Source organism: Nannospalax galili, unplaced genomic scaffold, assembly GCF_000622305.1.
Source record: "Nannospalax galili isolate Female #2095 unplaced genomic scaffold, S.galili_v1.0 scaffold388, whole genome shotgun sequence".
NCBI classification, from domain to species: domain Eukaryota; kingdom Metazoa; phylum Chordata; class Mammalia; order Rodentia; family Spalacidae; genus Nannospalax; species Nannospalax galili.
Genome location: NW_008360304.1, coordinates 3,611,992 through 3,625,540, shown reverse-complemented (window position 1 = coordinate 3,625,540; position 13,549 = coordinate 3,611,992). Strand labels below are relative to the sequence as shown.

Genomic DNA, 13,549 nt, shown 5'->3' with positions numbered 1-13,549 from the left:
AAGGGTTTAACATTCTCAGCCATCAGAGAAAAGCAAATTAAAACTACTTTGGGATTCTATCTCACCCTCTTCAGAATGACTATCTTCAAGAAATCAAATGATTAAAAATATGTTGGAGAAGATGTGGAAAAGGGGGAACCCTATTCACACTGGTGAGAATGCAAACTGGTGCCTCTCTTTAAAATCAGTATGGATGTTCCTCAAAAGCTAACCAAGATCTTCCATATGACCCAGCTCTGCCACTCTTGTGTATACACCAGAGGAATTTTAAGTCAATATACCACAGCAACTCTGAAACATTTTGGACTCAGAATTCTTTTGTGGGGAGAGGGAGTCTTACTCTGTAGCCCTGGCTAGCCTGGTACTATTCACTATCACTGTATAGCCCAGGTTGGCCTGGAACTCACAGAGATCTGCCTGCCTCTGCTTCCTGAGTGCTGGATTTGAAGATATGCACTACTATGCCCAGCTTTTGGTGTTTGTTTTTGTTATTGTTTTCAGAATTCTTACAAAATTCTTAAGGTTATTGAAAACCTCAAACACCCTATTATAAGTATCCACTAATAGAAGATAGATTCTGAGTTCTGTGTCTGCATTGAGTGTTATATGTTTGGATTAAAGTACATGGAGAATATGTACAAATATGTAGTTGGGAAAATAAAACGTTTCATTAGTGATATAAAAAGCAAGAGAAAATCTTCAGAGTACAAGACTAGGCAGACAACTCAATCTTTTAAATGGATGAAGTAAGGTTTATTTAACTCTAATTGCTGTATGGGCTATCAAAGCTGTGTTTAAATCCCAATTCCAAATGAACTTTTTCTTTGGGGTTTTTTTAGACCATCTCACTAATGTGGCCCTGGCCAGCCTAGAACTGCCTATGTAGACCAGGCTGACTTTGAACTCACAGAGGTGGGTCTGCCTCTGCCTCCCCAGTGCTAGGATTAAGGACATGCAGGACCACTCCTGGCACCAAATGAGCTTTTAAAATCTTCCTTTAGGTAGGGAAGGCATATCTAGAAAGACTCTCTAAAACTATTCCAAAATTCCAGTTTTCCAAAATTCTAATGTTCATTTGCAGCTTGAATTGTACTTATTTTTTTCATCACTCCTGGCATGCATGTACCTACTGGTCAGAGGACAACTCTCAGGATTTGATTCTCTCCTGCCACCTTGTGGGATCTGGGGATCAGACTCAGATCATCAGGGTGCATGCAAGCACCTCTATCCACTGACTTTTTAAAAAATATATAAACTCTTATACATACAAAATTTCCTCTCAGAATTGCCTTGCCTGTATATCAAAGATACTGGTAACTTTATATTTAATTTTCACTTGATTCTAGGATTTTTAAATTTCCTCTTTGATGTCTTAATGACCCCACGGATCATTCAAGAACACAATTCCAAGTATTTTTAAAAGATTTTATGTATTTTTATTTTGTGTATGTGTATTGCCTGCACTACATAAGTGCATCCTGTTGCCCATGGATGCCAAAGATGGCATTGTATCCCCTAAAACTGGAGTTAAGGATGGTTGTTATCAACCCATGTGGGTGCTGAAAACCAAGTCTGGTCCTCTAGAAGAGCAGTAAATGCTCCTAACCACTGAGCAATCTCTCCAGCCCAATTTCCAAGCATTTTTAAAACTTTCTGTGGTTTATTTTGTTGTTGATTTCTGGTTTTCTTTCCCTATGCTCTGACAAGATACAAGAATTTGTTTCAATGGTGTGTGTGTGTGTGTGTGTGTTAGTTTAGGACTTACTCATGAGCTAAAATGTGATATATTCTAGAGAAAATGCCATGGACTTCTAAGAAGAATGCATATTCTGAAGCTGTTGGGTGGAATATTCTGTACATCTGCTCTGTGGTACAGATTAACTCTGAAGTTTCCTTAGTGATTTTTAGTCTGGGTGACCTATCTACTGATGACAGTGGGATGTTGATGTCAACTGCTGTTACTGCATCAGGCTTATCTGTCCTTTTATGACTATTGGTGATTTTTTTCTGAAATTGGGTTAAAATTAGGAACAGAGAAATATCATTCTTAATGAGGTTATATCTAATGAGCTGTTATGGAATAAACAACAACAAGCTTTAGTGGTGTAAAACCACACCCATTTTATTAAACTCAGTTTGGTGGAGTCAAGGATGTGGGTAGGGCTCAAGCAGGGAGGAGTCCTTTTGATTTACAGTGACAGGATGGTTTGAAGGCTGGTGATTGCCAGATGGCTTCCCACATTCTTTATGTATCTATCTGAAATGTTTGTGGTGAGTGACCATGCTGGCTCAGTAATAAACAGACCCTTTCTTTAATTCACTGTTGACACTATCTTCAAGTTCTAAATAATATTCAACCAGGGACACATTTTAATTTACTACTAGACCTGAAAGTTATGTACTGAAGTCCTCAGTTCTGGGTGTCAGCTGGGTTATTCAGTTCTCCTTCACTTCACATCTGCTTAGCCATCAGAGATGGCTTTACCCACATGGCCAGGTGCCTGGGTTGGGATGGCTGGAAAAGTTGTTGATAGCCAAACTGTCTGTCTCCCTCCCTCTCCATGGCATCTCCACATGGCTAGCTTTAGCTTCCTTACAACTTCACATTTGTGGAACCGTCAGATGTTGCCCATAGAATAAGTTGTCTAAGAATTTGGGATAGGGGTTCAAAGAATCTTTTGGTACAGCCTGAAAAATCACATGTCACTTCTACCACATTTCACTGGTCAAGAAGGCCACTATGAGCAACCCAAGTTAAACTTGGAGAAGAAAATCATTTGACTCATTGACTGCTTATTCTACCACAAACAGCCATCTACCATATTAATTTAAGGGGAGATGTTCATTTGACATAGAAGAAAGGCAAAGAAATAGACTAACATGGTACTTGGTTTTTAACATTCAAAATAGGTTTCTATAGCAAAGCACTATACTTGAAAGTCAGACCTTGATCCCTCTTTGAAGCTGTAAGGCGAGACCATAAATTATAGATTTTAAGGAATGAAGAGAAAAATCTTCCCTTCCTCTGTCTGTCCTTTAAGGATAGTGGCATGCAGGCAAGAAATAAATGAATGAAATGCCAGATTTTCTCACAATCTCCATCAAGGAGCTAAAAGTTACCATAGGTAAGTGAGGACAGTGCTGAAGGTGAGGAGGGTGCTTTTGCCCATGCCTCAGCCTTGACCTTCTCATCTGAAACTGTTTGAGAGGATCATCCAGAAGAGTCCCTGGTATCACGGCAGCATGATATGGTCAGGAAATGGGGTGGGAGGTTGGAAGTGGAAGGGCTGAGTTTGGCCACCTTTGGTTTACTATGTGGACTTTTATAATCTCTCTCTCTCTCTCTCTCTCTCTCTCTCTCTCTCTTTTAAGACAGGGTCTCACTGCATAGCCCTGGCAAGCCTGGAACTACCTAGAACTCACTATGTAGACCAGGCTAACCTCACACTCACAGAGATCTGTCTGCCTCTGCCTCTGCCTCTCCAGTGCTGGGATTAAAGGTATGTGCCACCACACCCAGTTTTTTTGTTTTTTTGTTTTTTTGGTTTTTTTGGTCTTTTTGAGACAGGGGCTCCCTGCAGCCCCAGTTGTCCTGGAACTCACTATGTAGACCAGGCTGGCCTTGAACTCACAGAGATCTGCCTGCCTCTGCCTCCTGAGTGCTGGGATTAAAGGCGTGTGCCACCGTGCCTGGCTTTTTTCTTCTTTAAAAAAAAATTATTATTATGGGGATGGAGAGATGGCTCAATAGTTAAGAGTACTTGCTGCCCTGGCAGAGGACCCAGGTTGAGTTCCCAGAACCCATATGAAGTGGTTCACAACTGACTGTATCTCCAGATTCAGGGAATCTGAAGCCCCCTGACTTCTGAAGGCACATGCATGCATGTAATACATGTAAACTAATTCAGGCACACACTCATTGTAGTGGTTGAATGAAAATGTCCCCCAATGTTGTGAGGTGCTTCACCAGAGAAGACCACTCAATGTTTTGCTGAATGAAAGTATTTGCTAGCCAGTGACTACACAATGGTGTTGGAACCCAAGTATGTAGCCCTGAGCCATCTCTAGGGTAAGCTTTTATACAGAGAAACCATAACCAGGGGTGAGAAGCTTAAGTTCCCAAGCTTACAGGTGAAAAGCCCGCTTAATAATTTCTGTTCTATTAAGCAATAATTACTATTTTACAGAAACAAGCCAAGCATAACCTACAGAAGCCATAAATCTGCAATTAGCAGGTACACTCTGTAGCACGCTGATTTGTTCCCAAGACAACTTGGGTCCTGCTGACATGTGTACCCAGACCCTTGCCAATTGCCTGATAATTTCAGAGACTAGAGCCAGCCTAAACTTTAACATGGTGTAGATATGGTCAAGAAGGTGCCACATCACACCCATAGGCTCCAAGCATTTCGACATTTTGTTCCCAGTTGGTAGTGCTGTTTTGGGAGGCTTTAGGATGTGTGGCCATGCTGAAGGAATCATGTTACTGGGGATGGACTTTGAGAGTTCTTAAGTCTTGTGGTATTTCCAGTTGCTCTCTGCTTCCTGTGGCTCTGGCCACCTCCTGTTGCCATGCCTACTCACCATGATGGGCTCTAATCTCTCTGGAACCTGGAACCATAAGATCAAATAAACTCTCCTATAAGTTCCCTTGGTCACAGTGTTTTATCACAGCAACAGAAAAGTAACTAATTTGCATATCTATAAATAAAAATAAATCTTTGAAAAATTAATGTATCTTTCCTTGACAATTGCATAATGTATACAATGTATTTTGACCATCTCACCCCCATATCATCTCTTATCCCTCTCTAACTCCTGCTGTAGCACATCTTCCCAACAAATCCTCTCATTTCCATACTTTTTTTGTTTGTTGCTTTTTTGTGACCCACCAAGTTTAATGTTGAATATTAATTGCTTTTCTGTTGCTGTGATAAAATATCCAGACAAAAGCAACTTAAGGGAGAAGGGGTTAGGACATCTTGGCTCACAATTCCAGCATCTAGTCATCATGGAAAGGAAGTCATGGGAGCAGGAGCCCGAGACAGCAGATTACATTGCGTCCACACTCAGGAAGCAGAGAACAGTGAAGGCTTGTGGTCAGCTCACTTTCTCTTTTTCACATAGTCCAGGATCCCAACCCAGGGAATGACACCACCCACAGTGAGCAGTCTTCCCACCTCCATTAACCTAGCCAAGATAATCCCCGCAGGCATACTCAGAGGTTCATCTCCCAGGTGAGATCTCACCAAGTTGACCATTAAGATTAACCAGTCTGGGTTGCTTTCGTGAGCGTGGGTGGAGGAGTTATTTACTTGAACACAAGCACTTTAACAGTGGTTGCACTCTACTGAAAAAAAAATGACTCCCCAGCCCCCCCAGCAACCATTAATTGCTAAAAGCTCCTCAGAAAGGGGTTGAAGGGGTGGAGCTTCATGAGCATCTCCCCCCATCTGTGGTAGAATGTTGACAGGCCCCATCTTGTGCAGGTCTTGTGATGGGTAACCACAGCTGCTGTGAGCTCATGAGTGCAGCAGCCATGTCACAACCAAAAGACAGCGTTTCACAACACTCCTCACCGTCCTCCAGCTCTTACATTCTTTCTGCCCTCAAGGACATGTTCTTTCTAACATGTTACAGTGTTCAATGAGTCATAGCATAAAATGCATACATCTGTGACATTTTTTATGTGTATGAGTTTTTTTGCTTACATGTATGTAAGTGCACCATGTGTGTGCAATGTCCACAGAGCCCAGAAGAGAGTGTCATAACCCCTGGAATGGGAGTTATGGATGGTTGTTACTTACCATATGGGTGCTGGGAACTGAACCTGCTGTTATTTTATGTCCTGTGCAAGAGCATTCAGTGTTCTTAACCCCTGAGCCATCTCTCCAGCTCCCACCCACGACATTTTAAGTAAAGAAGCGTATGGAATAGAAAGCTGACTGAGAGGCCAGGAATTTAACCAGGGCAGGCTCAACATGATTTGAAGGCACTAATTAAATTATTAAATTGGACCAAGGTGAACCATACCAAACAATTCTACTCAGACCAATATCTTGACTGTAAAATAAAAATAAAGCATATTGGAAGAAAGAAGAGAAGGGTGGTATAGATCATGTTCTTTAGACCTCTGAATTGTAGTGTGGTTTAAATTTATGATTTGGATACAGTGGATACCACACAAAACTACATAAAACTGCAAAGTGGGTTTTGAATTACATAGAGCTTCAAATATCAAATACAGGGAATGCCAAGGGGAAAGAAGAAAAAAGTGAACAAGTTCAACAAAAGGCTTAAATGCAGGAGAACCAGGGTTGAATAAGGGAATGTATCTCACTATAGTAAATGTTTTCCCCCATCAGCCTCCTGAGGAATTGTGGGTGAAGGAAAGAGAATTTGGACATCATTACCTTAAATACTACATTTAATCTTATAACAGAACTTCCAGATATTTTTTAGGAAAACAAAAGACGACTTGTTCATAACTCATTGCTGGGAACATTCTCAGTGTTAGACTGTGACATGAGACTGGATAACTAGCGGGTGAAAACTGACTTGATGATAATGGGTTGGACTGGGTATACAGTTCAGCAGTGGAGCACTTGCCTCACACGCTCATGACTCTGGGTTCAGTTCCCAGCACTGTGTACGAACAAAGCAAAACAAAAAACAATAGATCAGAGAAGAAGTGTCAAAAATGAATATGTAACTGTCATTAACATTAGGGTGAAAAAGAACAGGACAAAATCTAGGAAAGTTCGGGGAGAATTCCAGCATCTTCCAAACTGCGAATATGTTTATTCTTTGTGAAAGGAAGGACACATTCCTGAAAAAATTCTGGACTGTGTAGAGAAGGGGCCCCATGCTGGGGTCCATTTTCTCTCACCTGGGAATGTGGCTAGGAAAGGAGGTGTGGTCCTAAGAATCTCTGCAGGTTCCAGTGCTGTGGTGACACTTGATACACCTTGTTCAACTAGACAACTGTGCAGAAGGGTTTGTGATGTGTGGATTCTCGGATAAGAATAACATCTGAGTAGATGACTTTGCACCTTTTTTGTACCTTTTCTTTAAAAAAAATGTATTATTCCTCTTAGGCCGGGGGACATGGGGGCTGGTGAGCAATGGCTGCAAACAGCAACCTCCTTGATAGTAAATGCAACCTGTTACATGTATGGGTTTCCCTAAGGGATCTTGGAGACAATTTTTTTGATTGACATTCATGTCTCTGATCTCAATGCTGTCCTCAGTACAGGGTCCAGACAGGTATGTGGGGTGCCTTTGGGAAGCCCCAGGGCACAGTGTCCAGGGTTCACATTATATCCATCTGCATCAAGCTACAGAATAAGAAATGTGATTGAGGCCCTGCATAGAGTTAAGTTTAAATTCCCTGGCCACCAGAAGGTCCACATCTCAAAGAAGGGAGGCTCCACCAAATGTAATGCAAATAAATTTGAAGATGTGGTAGGTGCAAAGCGCCTCATTCTGATGGTTGCAGGCTTAAATACGTCCCCAGTCATGGTCCTCTGGACAAGTGCCAGGCCCTGCACTCCCAAGGGCTACACTCCACCAAATCAAGTTCAGTAATAAATTCTCTCATGCAGTCTGCCTAAAAATGTATTACATTTATTTATTTTGTGTGTACGTGGGGGTGGGATGAGAGGAGGTACCTGTGGAGGTCAGAGGACAGCTTGTGGGAATTGGTTCTCTCCTTCCATCACCTGTGTTCTGGGACTCAAACTCAGGTCATCAGGTTTGGCAGCAAGTGCTTTTTACCCTCTGAGCCATCTCCCCAGCTCCTCTCTTACCACTTCTTAAACATCAGTTTGTTATCTTTTCCCTTATACAATCATTTGTGCTTCATGTGACTCATGTCACCTTTTCATACAGGTAAATTTTTCAGGAAAAATCACTTTCCAGTTTGTGCAACTATTCTGAAACTGTTTTGTCAACATTAGGATAGAGAAGAGCAGCTTTTATCCAAATATTCTTTACAGGGAACTTAACATGTGGGACACTGTTCTGGGTGCTAGGGATCCTAACATCAAGAATCTTCCCCTTGGGAAGATTGCTGGGGAGATGGCTTAGTGGTTAAGAGCACTGGCTGCCCTTGCAGAGGACCCAGGTTCAATTCCTAGCACCCACATGGCTACCAAAAATTGTCCATAACTCCAGTTCCAGGGGACTCCAATGCCCTCTTCTGACCTCCGCGACATTGCATGACATAGGTGCACTCACATACGTGCAGGCAGTACACTCATACACATAAAATAAAAAGAATAAATAAAAAAGAAACATCAGCCCTCACTTCAGTGCTGCTCTGGCAGGATGTTCCTCTGTAGTCATTCCTTAGGAAATGTAGACTCATGTCCATTCCAACTCTGCTAGACAAAGATCAACTTCAACATAAAACTAGACTTATGAAGGCATTTGGGTAGTAAAATGGAATTACCATGCAATAAAAGGAAACCTGAAACTGACTACTAAATGTGGGTTATCCTGAATGACATGGACTGCTCTCCTTACCTGATCACCTTCTTGTAGTCCTCAACTTCCCACCATGTTTTAGGATCAAACTTCTCTTTTTGGTAGAGATGACAATAGCCATAAACATCGTCTCACCACCCCCCAGCCTTCCACTATGTAATAACAGAAGAAGTCAGCTGCCCTCATCGCCCAGTCAAAGCCATTCTCAGAAATATAATCTTCAGACACACAATTCCACCAAGGATGACCTTTCGATCAGTTCTGCATTGCCTTGACCCTCTTCACTTGCAAACCACATCTTAAAATTTTCCTTTCTGCAAGTTCAACTTTGACCTTTTAAACAATGTCAGATATACTGAGGCTTAATATAGATATAGTACATTCACCCTTTTAGTAACATGGTTCTATGGGTTGTAACATATAATCATGTTATCACCATCAGAATCAATATATAGACCCTTCAGTTTCCCAAGAAAATCCCTCCTGTTGTTTTGCAGTTGGCCTCTCCGTGTAACCTCAGTCTCGGGAAAACACTCATCTGTTTACTATGACAAAAATCAGGTCTATTTCAGATTATCATGGAAGTGGAATCATCAAACCTCTAATTTCTTTCACTCATTTGAGATTTGTCCACATTCTTGATGGTAACTGCAGGTTGTTCCTTTGTATTTTTTTTTAGTAATTTTCCATTTATGAATGCACCATTATAGTTGATTTGTTTATTCAGTGAAATAATATTTTGATTGCTACAAATAAGTCACTTTAATACTTGGATATAGATCTTTGTATAAACCTAAACTTCCATTTGTCTCAAATATTATCTATCAGTGGTATCACTGAATTGTATAAGCAGATACTTAACATTTTATGAAATACAAATTGTTTTCCAAAGTGAGTGTTCCATTTTACATTCCCATCAATAACATGTGAGAATTCTAACAGTTCTGTATCCTCACAGTTACTTTGTATTGACATATTGTGTGTGTGTGTGTGCGCGCACATGTGCACATGCATCTTATTCATTCTGATACATATTCAGAGAGATCTTAGTGTGGTTTATCTCATTTCAAGTGAAATGTCTTTTCAGCTCTTTTGCCCATTTACCATCCAAGTTGTTATTGTTGACTTCTGAGGAATTCTGTATAGCTTCCTGATCCGTTCCTTTATCTGATAAGAACTTTGGAAATATTTTTCTCCCAGTCTATGGTTTCATTCTCATAAGTAACGCTTTAGTCTTAACTGTGTTACAATTTGAGCATGACGTATCCAACAGACTCATGTGTCAGACACTTGATTCCCAGGTAGCAGGGTTACTTTGGGAGGTTCTGAAAAGTTCAGGAGGTGGAGCTTTGTTGAAAAACATAGAACAGTGGGTACGTGCATTTGAAAGCTTTGCCTGTTCCTCAGTCCCCTCGTTGCTCTCTGCTTCCTGGTTCTCTGCCATAAGAAGTTCCTCCATCATAGAGTCAGGCATGGAGGTATTTTATCCAAATGCATGAGACCAAGCAGACATGAAATTTGCTCTGAAATAATGAGCAAAAATAAATCTTTCCTTCCTTAAGTTGCTTCTGTTCTGTATTTTACGCACAATGACACAAAGTAACTCAATTATAAAAATGTCATATATGGCTTAAACACAGAAACACAAGATTTCTTTCTCACAGTTCTAGTGGCTAAAAAGATCAAGGTCCAGGAAGATTTGGTTCTGAGGGACGGCTTTCTTCATGGCTTGCAGATGACTGTCTCTCTTTGTGTCCAGAGCTCTGACCTTTTCCTGTAAAAGGACTAATCCTGTTATAAGGACCCCAGCCTTGTGACTCATCTAAACCTGATTACTTCCCAAAGGACTCATCTCCAAATGCTATCATATTGGGAGTAACTATTTCAGCATACGAATTTGAAGGGCCACAACACTCTCCATAGCAATTTATCTCAAAAAGAATGTTTTAAGTTGGATGAAATCCAAATTATTTGGGGGAGGGATGCTTTTAGATATAAAAAATCTATGCCTAACCTAATCCAACATTATAAAGATTTTTCTCTAGAAATCTTTATGCTTTGAGGTAACTTTACTTAGGTTTACAATCCATTTTCAGTTAATTGTTACAATGTGGTCCCAGGTTTGAATCAAGGCTCTTTATTTGGTGTGAATCCTCCAATATTTTTCTTTTTAAAAATCACTTAACTGCCAGGTGTGGTGGCGCATGCCTTTAATCCCAGCATTTGGGAGGCAGAGGCAGATGGATCTCTGTGAGTTCAAAGCCAGCCTGGTCTCCATAGTGAATCCAGGACAGCTGGGACTACAGGGAGACCCTGTCTCAAAAAAAGACCAAAAAAATCACTTAATTTTCCTAATCTGGGTGTTCATGTAAATTTTAGAATCTATTAATTTTACTAAGGAAAAAGTCTTCTGGTGTTTTTATGATTGCATTGAGCTTATATACACTGAGAAAAAATTGTCATATTAATTTGGTCTTCTGCATGATTACATTTTCTTCCTTTTACTTAAATTTTAAGATTTCATAAGATAAGGGACTGGAGAGATGGCTCCCTAGTTAAGAACACTGGCTGCTCTTTCAGAAGACCAGGGTTCAGTTCTCAGCACCCACATGGCAGCTAACAACCATCCATAACTCCACTTCCAAGGGATCCAAGGTTCCCTTCTGGCCTCTGCTGACAATGCATGCGTGGATGCACGTACATACATGAAGGCAAAACATTCATACCCATAAAAAAACAAATTTTAAAAATATTTCAGGGCTGGAGAGATGGCTCAGCAGTTACAAGCACTGGCTGGTCTTCCAGAAGATCTGGGTACAAATCCCAGCACTCACATGGAGGCTAACAACCGTCTGTAACTCCAGTTCCAGGGGATCCAATGCCTTCTTGTGTCCCCTGTGGGCACTGCATGACACTGGTGCACTTACACACATGCAGGTATAATGCTCATATACATAAAATAATAAATCAAAAGTTTTTTTTAATTTCATTAAGATAAACACATTTTGTCTAGGTTGTTTTGTTTTTCATGTGTTTATAAATGGTATTGACTTCAAAACCCAATCTCCAGTTACTTATTGCTAGAATATATAGAGAGAATTGATCAGATAGGTGATAGATGATAGATGATAGATAGATGATAGATAGATGAAAGATAGATGATAGGTAGATAGTAGATAGATGATTGATAGATAGATAGATAGATGATAGATATAAATATAGATAGATAGATAGATAGACAGACAGATAGATAGATAGATAGATAGATAGACAGATAGATGATAGATAGACAGATAGATAGATAGATAGATAGATAGATAGATAGATAGATAGATAGATACTGAAACCAAAGTGTTGCTAAAATTCCTTCTGGGAGGCACAAATGATGTCCGGCCCCCTCTTCCTTTGGTCCCTATGACAAACTGAGGTACAATTTTGCCAAACTTCAGGCTGGGAAACCAATTAATTTTTTTTCAGACTTACTTACAGAGCAGTGGGTGAGGTTCACAGGAGCGTGGGGGCTACCCTGAAAGGCTGCACTGGAAAGCCTCCATCCAGGCACAGCTTATGACTTCCCCTAAGCCATACAAAATGAGGAGTCTCCCTATGGTTTCCTCCACTTATGTACCCTTAGTCTCTCCCCCTTGTGACCAACTGATTGGTTGGAAGGTGTGGCTTACTCTCCCTGCCCCTCCTTTCTTTGTGGAGCATTAACTATCAACTGGGCAGTTATGATAATCCTAGGCAAGAGGGTGCAACCAAGCTTGGGAAGAAGATTGTCCATATCTTGAATGTGGGAGGACAGCCCTATGCAACACAAGGATCTTGCTAGACATACCTAATTGGCTTTGTATCTTTCTAATGGATTCCTTAGGATATAGAATATGCATATACTTAGAAATGTTTGTCAATATAAAACTAGTTCAGAACTAAAACTGTCTTTGAAAGCAAAACTAAAAGGTAGAGTGTTCTTGTTGCACTTTTAGTACTAATAATATTTAGCTTTTTAAACTGGTGTAAATGGGGCTGGAGAGATGGCTCAGCAGTTAAGAGCACTGACTGCTCTTGCGGAGGACCCAGGTTTGATTCCCAGCACCCACATGGCAGCTATGAATCGTCCCTAACTCCACTTCCAGGGGAATCTGAAGCCCTCCTCTGACCTCCGTGGCATTGCACAACATGGGTGCACTCACATACATGCAGGCAATACATTCATACACATAAAAGAAATAAATAAAATATTAAATTGGTGCAATTAGTATAAATTCGTATTTTTTCACTTTTATTTGTATTTCTTGTGTGAATGTTTTGTCTGCATGTTTTTAAGCATACCGTCTGCGTGCAAAGCTAGCCAAGGTCAAAAGAGGACACTGTATCCTCTGGAACTGGTGTTTAGCCACCATGTGGGTGCTGGGAACAGAACCTGGGTCCTCTGCAAGAGCAGCCACTGTTCTTACGGCTAAGCTATCTATCCAGCCCTTAACATTTTTTAAAATTATTATTTAATAACCACATAATTAGAAGAAGCACTTCATTACAACAGCATTGACATATTCAATAACAGTTTCCAGAGCTAAGATGCATCTCTTTCAAAATTGGCTATAAATATTTAGGTTTACAGTTGAATTGTTAGTTATACAATATTGTATTCAGTATAAACCCTATGACGTAAAATTAAATGAGGTTTTAACCTTTAAAAAAGATCTCCATTTCATTATTAAAATAGTTTCATACAGAAAAATTCATTTTTAATACAATTGACACTAAGATGTACAGGCGTTTCTGATAGGCTCTTTTTTAAATTTTTAATAACTACATGATTAGAAGAAGTATTTCACTACAGCTTTAACATATTCAGCAACACACTCCAGAGCAAGAGTACATCTCTTTCACGTGTGGCTGCAAGTTTCTAGGTTCACAGTTGAATTAATAGTCATACAATATTGAACTCAGTATAAGCCCTGTAAGACAAAATTGAATGAGTTTTTAACCTTTAAAAAAGATCTCCATTTCATTTCAGAATATACTGTTCCTTACAGATACTCATTGTTTTTAGAAAAAA

At 40.2% G+C, this 13,549-nt stretch overlaps 1 non-coding gene across 1 annotated transcript; it reads left to right on the top strand.

Annotated features, from left to right (window-relative positions):
- Nucleotides 1-7,065: 7,065 nt before the first annotated feature.
- LOC115068656 lies at nucleotides 7,066-7,206 on the top strand. The gene has a single exon (XR_003847985.1). It is a non-coding gene; the product is annotated as a small nucleolar RNA SNORA70 (small nucleolar RNA).
- The last annotated feature ends 6,343 nt before the right edge of the window (nucleotides 7,207-13,549 follow it).